This window comes from Pinus tabuliformis, chromosome 6 (genome assembly GCF_031772625.1).
Source record: "Pinus tabuliformis cultivar Carrire ecotype Pingquan chromosome 6, CPIR1, whole genome shotgun sequence".
Lineage (NCBI taxonomy): Eukaryota > Viridiplantae > Streptophyta > Pinopsida > Pinales > Pinaceae > Pinus > Pinus tabuliformis.
The window spans coordinates 55,274,556-55,288,318 of record NC_142292.1 but is presented as its reverse complement, the minus strand read 5'-3'; positions in this window follow the sequence as shown (position 1 = coordinate 55,288,318).

Below are 13,763 nucleotides of genomic sequence, written 5' to 3'. Positions count from 1 at the left end.
TTGAAAAAATAGTTTTTTATTTTTTTATTTTTTAATCTTTTTACTTTTTCACTCCAAAAATGGTGAATCATTCCACATGGTTGACATCATCATCTTGAATCCTATTGGTTCCTATAAACTTGATTTTGGTTGTACATTTTTTTTTAGGCCCACTTTTTGCCTCAAAAATTCTCTAATGGCTAGCTATTCTGCTACCCAAACTCCACATGTCCTTATTCCCACCTCTGAGGTGAATTTTGTTCAATCAACTTCAAATAAGATTCCTCAAAAACTAGGAGGGAAAAATAAAAAGAATCGATATAAAAATTCTAATGTAGAACAAGGGTCATCACAAACCCAAGACAACAGTAGGAGTGGTAATCAAGGGAAGAAGAAGTGTAATCTCTTTCCCTGCAAGATTTTTCGGGATGATATTATTACTCATGAGTGCCCCCAGATGGATGAGATTCATAGATATTTATTGCAGCAATCTTCTCATCAACCTATTGTCTTGACAAATCCCTTTCTATCCTTGCAAGAAAACATGGTTGTGAATCCTCCACCAGCTCAGTAAGGGGAGAGTGGGGAAAATCTTCTAATGCCTTGCCTTCAACTCAAGGTATATTTATGGTTAAGTCAAGCATCAAATTTAAAAACCAAAGCTCATAATTACAAGAATCCTAAGAGTGGTACTTCTACCTTGGAGCCTGTGAACCAACCTACATTGGATGGTCAACTTCATTTCAATAAACCGTCACTGACCACTATCATGCACCTGCCTAAGGGTGCCCTTCAAAAGATTACGCACAACCCCAATGTGAAAGTTGCTCACAATTATAATATTGTTGAGGATCTAACCCCAAGCTCTCACTGTTATGTTTACATCCCTCATACTCAAACATTATGAGCTTCGATCCATCTCTTTGTAAACCTCGCACTCCACATCATCTGGACTTCCAGGTAATGGTCCATGCTTTTGGACAACACATTCATAAGATAGTCTTAGACGAGGGGGCATCAACATGTATCATGTCATCGAAGTGTTTGAAAGCTTTAGGTTCTCCCACTTTTTCTGCACCTAAATCAACATGGAATTCCTTTGATGGGCACACCTTATAGCCACAAGGGGTGTTTTTAGTGTTTCCGATCGAGTTAGAAGGAAAAACAATCTCTCTTGAGGTTGAGGTCATCGATGCACCGTTAGATTATAACCTCCTCCTTGGGCGTAGTTGGTTCTAAGCCATCACCATTATCATGTCATCGATCTTCTGTGTCATGATGTTCCCACATGAGGGTAAAATAGTCACTATCAACCAATTAGAATCTTGCAAGCCCGATCTTCTATTTCACAATAGTTAGTCAGTCCCCTTTGTAGGAGAATTCAACCACTCTTGCAGAGACTATTGGAGCAGAAATGTTCAAAGACTCATCAATGATGTACACATTTCCCCTTACTCCACTAGACCCATGTCCATCTGCTTCCACAATTAAGATGATATATTTTGACACTTATGAGTCCCTTGGACCTCCTTCTCCTCAAGTGGTGCCTATGGAAGATGAATATAATGGGGGCATAATGCCACCTTTTGTGGAATTAATCACCTCTTCAGTGATCCCACCACCACCTAATGGCACTAGTCAGAAACTCCATCATAATATGAAATATGATCAGGATCCTCTACCCACATAGGCTATCACTCCATCACTTTCACATGACTTCCTTGATACCAAGTTGTCTTCATGTAATTCCATCTTACAGGTCATGGCTTCATAAGATAACGTAAGGGAGACTATCCCTCATGATGCCTCTACTCTTCTGCATATGGAATGGATGAAGATTGGAACTCAAAATCCTGAACTGATCCCAGGGGAATTTCTTGAGTCATCTAATGAAGTACAACCCTTAGATTAGATCAATTCAAGGATTTCTTGCATTGAACTTTCCATCGGAATATCCACTCTAACTTCCCCCATCAATGAATCTCTCATACCCTCTTCATGTATTGATCAAAGCTATCAAGGAGCTTTCTTCACTCATGATACCATTCACCCTTTACGTCCATGGTTTGTTCTTAATAATGCTATGGTTCTAGGCCATCCTTGGAATCATGAAACTTTAGGAACATGGACCTTAGTTATCCTTGGCATGTGCCCAATAGTGGACACTACATTGCATACCTATCAAACTGTGTCATGCTTTATACATATGTATATATTCAAAACAAAACAAAAAATCATCTATTTTTACAATTTCCCTAAGGTATATCACTGAAACTGGCATGTAGGACTAGGACCCACCAGTCATGTCACTGCATTATTGGCCTCTTCCATATCCATTTCAATTTTCCTTAGGGTTAACCTTGCCAAGTTGCGGCATTATCCACTCCTTTTTTTGCGTTGTAACTTTTGCGATAGAGCCTACCCTCCATGGGCACCCTAGAGTAGCACCCGAATGTCCTTTTGGTTCCCATGTTACAGTTATTCGTAGGTTTGGGGATCTTCTTTAGTATCCTCCATGACATCATATTTGAGCCTCATGCCTCTCTTTTTCTATCATTTATGGTTATCATCCTATAGGGGGTCCCCACACATTTCATCATGTTGCTTTATGGTCACCTATTCTCACGATCCTCAATTTCTTGCTAGATGTTTTCACATCGATGCTTGCCCTCATTTCACTTGCCCACTTTGCAACCATGCTCAAACTCTTGCCTCTGTATCGTAACCTTCCACTACCTTTCATAGAGACCATTGCAATGAGAGGATTTCCATTGCTAAACACTTTTCCACTGCTCTTTGCACTGCTTAGGTTGGTTTCTTCATCAACCCTTAGAACAAGATGCATACCATTATAACACTCACCTCTTTGGAATGAGCTTCCTTTTGGCCTTCTTTTCATGCTCGTTAAACAACGAAAATAGGGAGCTCCTTTTTCTATATGTTCATGCTCGTTAAATCTATAAAAGAAATGCCAAGTCTATTTTGGTATTCTTTTCATGACTCGTTAAACTCATGAAAATATCGAGCCTCTTTTGCTACCATCTTTTCAGGCCCATAAAACTTATATGAAAAAGTCAAGTTCTTTCCATCTTTTCCTTCTCGTTAGTTAAATTAAAATTTAGTGAGCAATCTCTTGTCTATTCTCAATCTCGGTAATCCATGAGAAAGTCATGAGTGTACTTTTATCTCTTTTTCAGCCTCAATATAAACTCCACGAAAAGGAACTAATTGCGCTCACTTCTTTGTCATGCTTATTAAAAAATGAAGGGGATCCACTATACAAAAGGGGGAGGGGGGGCGATCTTATTTGTTTTCACATCCTTATCATGGAATTTGTATGTCACCCTTGAAAATGGCACTTGTTTCAGTCATACTCTTACAATTGGTTTTTACCGGATTTTTGAATCGCTTTCAACTTGAGTCGGGCCACTTTGTTCCCTGAGTCAGTATCTCACCCAATTGGTTACCCTTCCAATCCATGAGATTTGGTGATGCCTCTTGTGTCACTATCGTGTATGTCGATATTCTTGAGTCTATGCTTCCAAGTTCACTTTTGTGTCATGTTTTTTTATGTTCAAGGGCAGTCTCAGTCACAAGTAGATCATCTACATGTATCATTATACCTTTTTTTCAGCCATCTCAATGTCATTTGTACATCACTTCTTCGTTTTCTATCATCAAAGACCTTATCTTGGTGTCAATTTTGTGTTGATGATAGTAGATACATTAAGGCCCTCCTTCGACGAATCTCTTCCCATCGACTCCAACACCTTCTCCAGGATGTAGATCTAGAAACAGTCTAGTCCCTTGGAGATTGCAGTCATTAGTGGCAGGTTTCATCGCGGTTTGCATTGGGTTTTCATCACTGGCCCACGTCGAATAATTATGTGTAGTTCTCGACTTTATCACATTCATTTGCACTTTTTGGACTGTCCTTAGTACGTTGGGAACCATTTTCATTATCGGTGATCTCCCTTGCGTTTGTTAATGGGATACATCAATGCCTGGTACAGATTATCTCCCTGCATGCTCAACATCATCTCATTCATTCACATGTAATCAATTGTTGCCATTAGGGTGTGTGTCGAATACCTTGGAGCACTGAGGCCACTTCACTCATGATCATTGCCTCCCCCAAGCTGTGATTGGAGAAACTATTATGTACTTTGATGGCCAAATTGGGAGAACTCACATAAGTCCATCCCTATTGATAGTTATTGTGCCAGAGATATACATTGTATCATGACCATTCCTTGATGACATTAGTCCATAGTATGTTATGTCGGCATCTATTTCCTCTATTATGTACGTACCAAGAATGGGTATGCCTACCTTAGGGATGTACTTATCTATGTATCTGACTACACTTTTGAGTTTCTACAGGTCTCTTGTCTGTGATGTATCCCTACCTCTCTCACTGGTTCATTTTGTAATGTATTTTGGCCATCGGCTTCTCTTATGACCTCATGCATTAGGGGAAATTTTTTATAGCTCAAAAAGCCACCCCCTAGGTCAAGGAGAAAGCCACATCTTTTGCCAAGTCAGAGGATCAGTTTGTGATTAGTGAAGCATCAAAAAAAGAAAAAAAGATAATAATAATAATACTAATAATAATAATAATTAAAATTAAAATTAAAAAATTAAAAAAAAATAATAATAATAATAAAAAAAAAAAATAAACTAAAATAAATAAAAATAAAATTCAACACTCCTTCTCAACTTTAGGAATCGAAGAAAAGAGCATATCAACACTCCCTCCTAGTGTTATGGGTTGCACTAGAAAGCTACCAATGAATTCTCTACATTGGAGCTCTAAAACAATGTGGTATTTCGACTGGATTTGGTCCAAGTTGACAAATTTGATTAAAATAGTCACGGTTGATTAAAATAATTATTGATTTGATCTATCCTAACTATCGCCTTGATATGGTCAAGAAAGTGTCTATGTGCAATGAAGGCCAATTATGATCGAGCTCTATATAAATGAAGCCCTTCACTAGTTATAGAGAGTAAAATAAACTATGCGAGAATGCTTGTGAGTTTCTTCTATGATAAACTAACATTATCAGGTGCATACACCAGTGAGTGTTGAGGTTAGGAAGGTGATCCAAGCAAGGACCAGAGGAGTCTCAACTATGTACTTCTTCACATGATTAACTCAAATTAAAGAGATTTACCCCATTATATTTGTGTTTCTTGTGTCTACATGAATTTATTGGTTTCTATGCATTAATCTTTGTGGTTGCAAGATAGGAGAATTTTGTTGTCTTTGTGTGCAGGTTTCTAGTGAAGATATGGAGCAAAGATGTCAGAAGGAGATCTTCATGAAGCTGACATCACCAATAGAGTTAAGAGATATAGTGATTTCTAGGTAAGTATCATCCATTTCTCGACAATTGTTAACTATTTGCATATGTTTGGTGTGTATTTCCTTTGATTTTCGTATCACCTATTCACAACACACCATCTAGGTAAAGATTTATTTCTCTTGGTAAAGCTTGTTGGGACTAAGTTAGCCTACTATTGGAGGTGAAATTCTCTCTTAAACATGCATTTGAAACATCCTTCAAAGTGCCCACCTTTACCAACAACATATTTTTGCCTTCAACCATATCCCTCACAAAGTGATATTGAACATCAATATGCTTTGTCTTCGAATGATAAGCAGGGTTCTTTGCCAAGAAAATTTCACTTTGGTTGTCATGGTCTATCCTTATATCTCATTGTACCAATCCCATACTTGAACACAATATCTGCAACCAAGTTTTTTCCTTGGTTGCATGAGTATTTGTCATGTATTCAGCCTCTATAGTTGAAAGTGTCACTACAAACTGTCTCTTGCTCATCCAACCGACTGCTCCTCCAAACAAGTAAAACACATACCCACTTGTAGGTCTTCTCTTATCTAGATATCCAACCCAATCTGCATCAACAAAGCCATGTATGTACAACACTCTATCCAATCTTGGTCTTCTTTTGTAGCACAAACCATAATAACTAGTGCCACACAAATACTTGGAAACCTACTTCATTGTTATCCAATGTTCCTTCCCTAGTTCTAACATAAACCTACTCAATACTCCCATTGCATGTGCAATATTTGGTCTGGAACATACCATTGCATACATCAAGCTACCAATTGTAATCGCATATGGAACATGAGACATGTCCTCTTCCTCTTCCTGTGTCTTGGGACACTGTTAACATTGCACCTACATGAATAGGAACCTTTACTGGTTTACTATCCTGCATGTTAAACTTCTGTAATATTGACTTAACATACTTCCTTTGGTTTAACCAGGGATTCCTCTTTGCCTGATCTTGTTTAATTTTCATGCCCATAATATAGTTTGCAACACCAAGATCCTTGATGTCGAATTTAGAGGGCAATTGGGTCTTCAAATCTTGGATAATTTCTTTGTCATTTCCAATCAACAACATATCATCCACATATAAGACCAAATAAATAACATGGTCACCAATTAATTTAAAATACACACAACGACCCGCTTTTCTCCTTGTGAAGCCAAATCCATGTATATATATGTATTAAATTTTTGATACCACACCCTTGGTAACTGCTTTAACCCATACAGAGACTTGTTTAACCTGCATATCAATTATTTCTTAGCCTTCACTACAAATCCTTCTGGTTGCTTCATGTAGATCTATTCTTTCATATCCCCATGAAGAAATGTTATCTTCACATCCATTTTTTCTACCTCAAAACCAAAAGCAACAGCAAGAGATAAAAGTAATCTAATAGAAGCTAACTTGGCAACAGGAGAAAAAATATCACCAAAATCAATTCTCGACACCTTGAAATAACCTTTTGCTACCAACCGAGCTTTGTATTACTCCACTTTTTCTTTTGTATTAATATTCTTTTTAAATACTTGTTTACTGCTAATGGGTTTCCTTCCAACCACAAACTCCACCAGATCCCAAACCTCATTTTTGTCTAAACATTCCATTTCTTCAACCATGGCCTTCTTCCATAGTTTTCCATCCACTGAGTCCACTTCCTTCCTAAAAAATTTGGAATCGTCATCAGTGATAGATAAAGAAAAATTTGAACAGAAATCAGATGGACTATACCACTTTGGTTGCCTTCTCTCTCAAACTGATCTACTCAAAATTATAGTGTGTGTCTCTTCCTCTTATGATTCATGTTCTTCTGTAGAGTAGGATTCTTCCTCCTCCAATTCCAACTTTATCTTCTCTAGTTCATTTTCCTTTGGTAGGACTTCATGTTTAATAACATATGTCACTTCTCTAAACACCACATCTCGATTGTACACAACCTTCCTTGTTTCTGGGTTCCAAAGCTTGTAACTTTTTAAACCGTCCTTATACCCAAAAAAAATGCACCTGTCATATTTACTATCCTACTTGGTTCTTTTCTCCTTTGGAACATGTACATATGCATCACAACCAAATACCCTTAGATGTGAGAGAGAGGGTTTCTTACCTTTCCATACCTCATGTGGAGTCTTATCCTCCAACGTTGATGAAGGTGATTTGTTAAATAAGTAACATGCAATATCCACTGCCTTTGCCTAGAATTCTTGTCCTAACCTGGTACCACTGAGCATGCACCTCGCCTTTTCCATCAACATCCTTTTCATTTTTCTGCAACTCCATTATGTTTAGGTGTGTATGGAGTATTCTCTTGTCATGCCATGCCACACTTCTTACATAACTCTTCAAATTTCTTCTTATAGAACTCTCCGCTATTATATGTCCTCAACACCTTGATGTTCTTCTCTATCTGATTTTCCATCAAAGCCTTAAATTCTTTAAACTTGTCAAAGACTTCAGATTTCTTTCTGGGGAAATATATCCATGTATTCCTCGCGAAGTAATCCATAAACGAGACATAGACACAAATTTACCCAATGATGGAACTGACATAGATCCAAACACATCATTGTGCACAAGCTCTAATATCTTTTTTGCCCTCTTTGCACCAAAGGAGAAACTCACCCAATTCTGCTTCCCATATACACAATGTTCACAAAAATTGAAATCCAAAGAGACATTAGACATACCTTCTTCCATGCCTTTACCATGTAGTATTCAAAGGCCCTTCTCTCCAATCTGTCTCAGTCTTTGATGACACAACATAGTCTTTTCACACGTGTTTACAGAAGGGGCTACGTAGGCACCTAAGGGGTTATAGTGGTAGCGGTTGGAATCAACCCCATGTCACAAGTACGAAACCAGCCCAGTTGTCGACTTCCCTAGTCACAAAAAAAAATGATAGGCTTCTAAATAAGACTTACTCACCTTGTTGATAAATTGTAATTATTGTCACTTGCATTTTTAGATGATAAAAATTCATTGATATATTTTGACTCGATGATTGTCTTTATCTATATCCATTTCCCTACAACAAAGAATGAAGAATTAGCTCATATAATTGGCAATACATAAAATCAACTAAAACTATGATCAGAGATACACACGTGATCATTTTTTTGCTTATCGTTAATCTTAATTACAAGACTGTAGTAGAATTAGCATATGTAAGGAGGAGTTTCTACCTCTAAAGAATGCAATCTAGCCTTTGTTAGAGGTCAATTCATCCAAATGTAGAGAAAAATAAAGTGGAAACAATGCGATAAGGATAAAGGTTTTGTCATGAACATAAGTGTTCACAATAATTATTATAATTTAAATCTTATTGGATGGAACATTGTTTCCTATTTTACAGTATTAACCCTATTAATATTCATGGTAAGTGAATCCTTCTTATCCCCCTCCACCACCACCTTTCTTCTTCTAAACTTCCCTCCTTTTTCCCCATCCTTCTTATCCCCTTCTTAGTTGTCTCCATCCAATTTACCTCCTCTCCAAAGTTCATGCTAATACACAAGTTTAAATTTTCAAGGCATATGTTTCTAGAATGATAAAATAAAATTCAATAGACAATATTGGGCTATTAACTAATAATGTATTTCAATATAATAGTCTTACATACTTTGATAAAATCCAAAAATAGGAAAAGCTTCATTAAGTCCATAAAAACCCCATAAGTCATATAAATTTAAAATAACCAAGATCGAAGGCCCAAAAATTCAACACATGATCCCATGAATATTTTAAAACCCTAAAATAAACACCCAAGTCAAATATTGGTTAAGAAATAGAATAGTAAACTCGTTTGCAAATTAGATATTTCTACAATTAAATGTATATGGAGAATCATACTTCATCACCCATCCATTAAGACTAATGTATAATATTCTATACAACAAATGCTATACCTTACATAGAAACTAAAAAAGTCTTCAATAATTGAACATGGAATGAAAGAAAACATAAATGACTATAATTCCTTAGTCATACAAACATAAGGACCTCTTCATTTAAAATGCATCATTTAACTAGCATAACCATCTCCAAAATTGTGAAGGATACTCATATAACTATGATTGACATATGATATAAACTACATCCATTCATGAAGCATTCATTGGACATGGCAACCTCATTCTCAACCAAAATTAAATTACTTGAAGTAGAAGAAAACTAATTATATTTTTCATGAGGAGGCTTGTTGGTATTCCTTGTTGAAGAAAATTCATCCAACAAGATCTTCTTGACAGATAATTAGATTCAATGACCTTATTTGGCTTGTTTCAAACTCTAAATCTTTTGGCCTTTGAGGAGGCCATCTTTGGTTTATTTTGGAGTTCCAAAACCCTCCTATATAAAAAAGGTATATTTTATAGGCTGATAAGGACAAATTTCATCAAAATTAAGCACAATTTACAAAAATTTCAATGTTGACCACTTTCACTAGCCACTAGGTGGGATCCATGTGAACATACTTCTATATAGAATATGAAAGAAATTATTGGGAGTTTTTAGAATTTCCAATTGTCGTACTGTATTGTGCTATGAGAAAATTTTCCAATGATCAAAAATGTTTCCAATGTTTATATTATATCACTGATTTCTAGGCCCAGTTATTGAGAACAAACTTTTGGAAGATCAACATTAGTTTTAGGGCAACAATTTGATGCAAAGGTTTACAATGTAAAAGTATCATTGTTTTGCAATAGATATTTGAATGATAAATCATTTTCCCTATTTTAATATCTAATGCCTCACATAGAGTTATCACAAGCCTTCTAAGCATTTTGATGGGTGTGTCCTAGGTAGCTTGCCTAACAGAGTTTTGAAGCAATTGAAATGATAATTGGAAGCCTGAAATCAATTTATAATTGGACATAGTCAAATTATCCATGATTACCTTTTCAATGGTATTTTTTTGCCTCATTATGACACCATGTGACTAAATGGAAACCTTCAGAAAATTAAGTAATTTGGGGGTCCCATGAATAAACTAGTGTTTCAAGTTGTAATGGCCATAACCCATGACAACCATGTTAATGATCCCCCTCCATCCCCATACACCATAGTGACATCCTCCCTCCTACATGCACCCTTCATCCATTGCCTAGATATCCATGCATTGGTATGTTGACCTGCTAACATAATCACATACAACACATACATGACTCTGTGACAACATAATCACAACATGTGATTCCAAAAGTACCATGGGTAATGTAAAAATTTCTCATTTCCCACCCCGGTTTTCAGTTTCACCTTATTTCTCTCATATAGTTAAATGTCATTTCCCATATCTTTACATTCAACAACTGAAAAAATAATTTTTTTACAAAATGCTGGAAAATGCAGAAATAAAAAATCAGCAGATACAAACAGCTATTTAACACATTTAAACACAGTGATTTTTGGTCAAGGTGACCCTGGAAAAACTCCTTACAACTCTTGGGGAAAACCAGTTCAAGAGCTCTTTCTTATTTCTAGAAAATTCTTTTTACAGTGAGAAATATTCAGCAAAAAAATCAGCAAGCAAATTTTACAACTTATCTCGTTTTTCGTGTCTCACAGCCAACTGGAAAAACTAAAAACAGCAAAACAGAACAACAATAAATGATGTACGGCCTCCTCGATTTTTGTGCCAAATTTGTTGTATGGCCTCCTCAATTTTTGTGCCCGACTGCTGTACGATTTTCCTAGAAAATTGTGCCCAACTTGTTGTACGATTTTCCTAGAAAATCGTGCCCAACTGCTGTACGGCCTCCACAAATAAATTGTTGTACGGATTTCTAGAAAATCGTGCCAAATATCTGCCTTTCACTGTGTGCTCACTCAGCGGTACGGATTTGCTAAACTGTTGCCTTGGAATGTGTGCCAAGTTGTTGCCTCCTTCTCCTCCCTGTCCAAAAATCTCCCTTGCTCTCTCTCTCTCAATCTGCTCATGAAAGAATGAATGACCTTTTCCTCCCTTAATCCAACCCTAAGTGACTTTTTGGTGATCCCTAAATCCAATGGCTAAAATAGATTGAGATCTAGGGCTGAGATTAAATGCTCATTTAAATCTCACTTTCTATTTTTTAATTCACCCCACTTTAATAAAGACCCACTTAGTCATTTATTTCCAAAGTCCCTTTTCCTTTCTAATTTTTCATCGACTTTAATAAAGTCACTTTAAAATTAGACTTTAGTAACTTTATCACTTAAAGTCACTTTTAAATTAGATTTGACTTTATAAAAATTATAAAGTCACTTTAGGAGAAAAATTAAATTATTTTGGACACTTTTCCCTAGGCCAAAGATCAAAGCCTGAGGGAACCACCTGTCCTCTAGTACCAAATTTCAACAGGTAAAGCTAATGCCTTTATGACATTAGATGATGTTATAGCAATCATAATACAATGCTACATAATGTTAAATTGCATGTTAACATTGAATAATTTATTGAAATGGCATTGATATCCTAGTATCAAAAACAATAACATAGTTTCCACATCATGTCAACCAACGAGGAAGCCAAAAATCTCATAGTTTTACTTTTCATCATCACCTACAAAATGATCATTGTAATGCTTATTTTCACAGGAAAGCCTTAGTCGCTAGACATGTGCCCTCCTAGGATTGTAGGCTTTTACCTTAAATAAGGGTGAAAATTCCAAAGAAAATTTTGTGTGTGCATTTCGACAACCCGTAATCATGTTTAATGTCAATTTCTTGATATATGTTGTGTGTAGGTCTATATTTGTCTAACATTTCGAGATGTCTCACCACCAATCATCAGGGACTTGGGCAAAGCATTTTATGACTTTATCAATCATTTTAATAAAATATCTTAATAAATTTTTTATCTTTACATTAAATCTGCTTAATGTTCATATTAATGTTTACTTTATTGTTTTGTCCTTTATAATCATCTCAATGCTCTACTTGAGTCCTTGATGATGGGTGGTGAGACCACTTGAAACGCCACAACTCTAAACTTGCATGCAACATATATCCAAAAATTGACATGAACCCTGCCAAAGAATACCCTAAAAGGGTGTGGCCCTAGATTAGGATTTTTATCTCTAGAACCCCTAAAGCCCCTAGAAGTGATGATCAACAAACCCTTAGTTCTAAATAATAAAAATGTCATTAGTCAATGGTTATCAAAACAACCAAAAGAATTGAGAGTAATGTTCACACCATTCTAATACATTGTTGAGATTTACAAAGGTCAACAAGAGTATCAATTGAACCAAATCTCACCCAAATTCTAAAAGAGCTTCCCCATAAGTGCATTAGAGAAAGATTGGGCTAGTGTGTTATAAGGTGCAAAAGAAAGATGTAATTGTGTTGAAAACATAAATGCACAATTCTTAAGTGCATTAGAGAAAGATAGGGCTAGTGTGTTAGAAGGTGCAAAAGAAAAATGTTCTTTTGTTGAAAACATAAATGCACAATTGCACCCAAAAGAAAATTCCAATCACATGGAAAATATAAGTTTCCTTTAGGCTTACCACACTTTCTATAATAGATCAAGAAAATGACAAGATGAAACGATACAAATGGGCTTGAATTGTGTATTTATATAAAACTCAAGTGACATTCTCCAAAGGGATTATGTGCCAACATTAAAGGGAATACATGCCAAGAGGGTTGTTGAAATACTCTATTTACAAAGGGATACTCTCCGAAAACTCCTTTGTTGATAAAATGAACTTAAAATCCCTCCAAAAAAACATGAACATCTAAGTTTATTGTAGTATAATTTTTTACTTATTCCCCTCATCAAAAGTCTAATATTCAATTATAAATCTTGAAGTGCATGTATGTTTCTTAGTTTTCGTACGTATCTTATTAGAAAGACAAATTGTAGTTTAAACATTCATAGTGTATGACAAACGTAAGACTTTTACCCAAACTTTGTCATCCACTAAAGATTCCACTTTCATCTTTTAAAGTATGGATGTCATATCAACTCCCCTGCGTTATTCACATAACCTATATAGAACCATAGGTGATTGAAAATGTTAACCTCTTTTCGGAATGCCGACCAAAAGAGCCATGTTCCTTCTTGTATATCTTGAATCTTGGCTCAATTAATACCTTATTGTATACCTTGACTCTTGGTTCAACTATTGTAAGCCTCCATGAGTTATTTTCTACTCTCCCTAAATTTATCTAATGTAACCGTCACTTACATTGCTATCATTTCTTTAAAAAAAATATTATAATTTCATCTTTCATATCATATTATAAGATATTTTATTTTAATATCAAGAGTCATAATGTAATTTAATAGTATTATAAAATTGAACAAAATACCCTCAAAATTCAGTACCAAATGTGTCATAAGATCTCAAATACAAATTATTGAGAAAAATTAAAGTTATTGACATTCAAAAGGGTTTATTCAATATATATTCTGTATCATCGGGTGACATTAT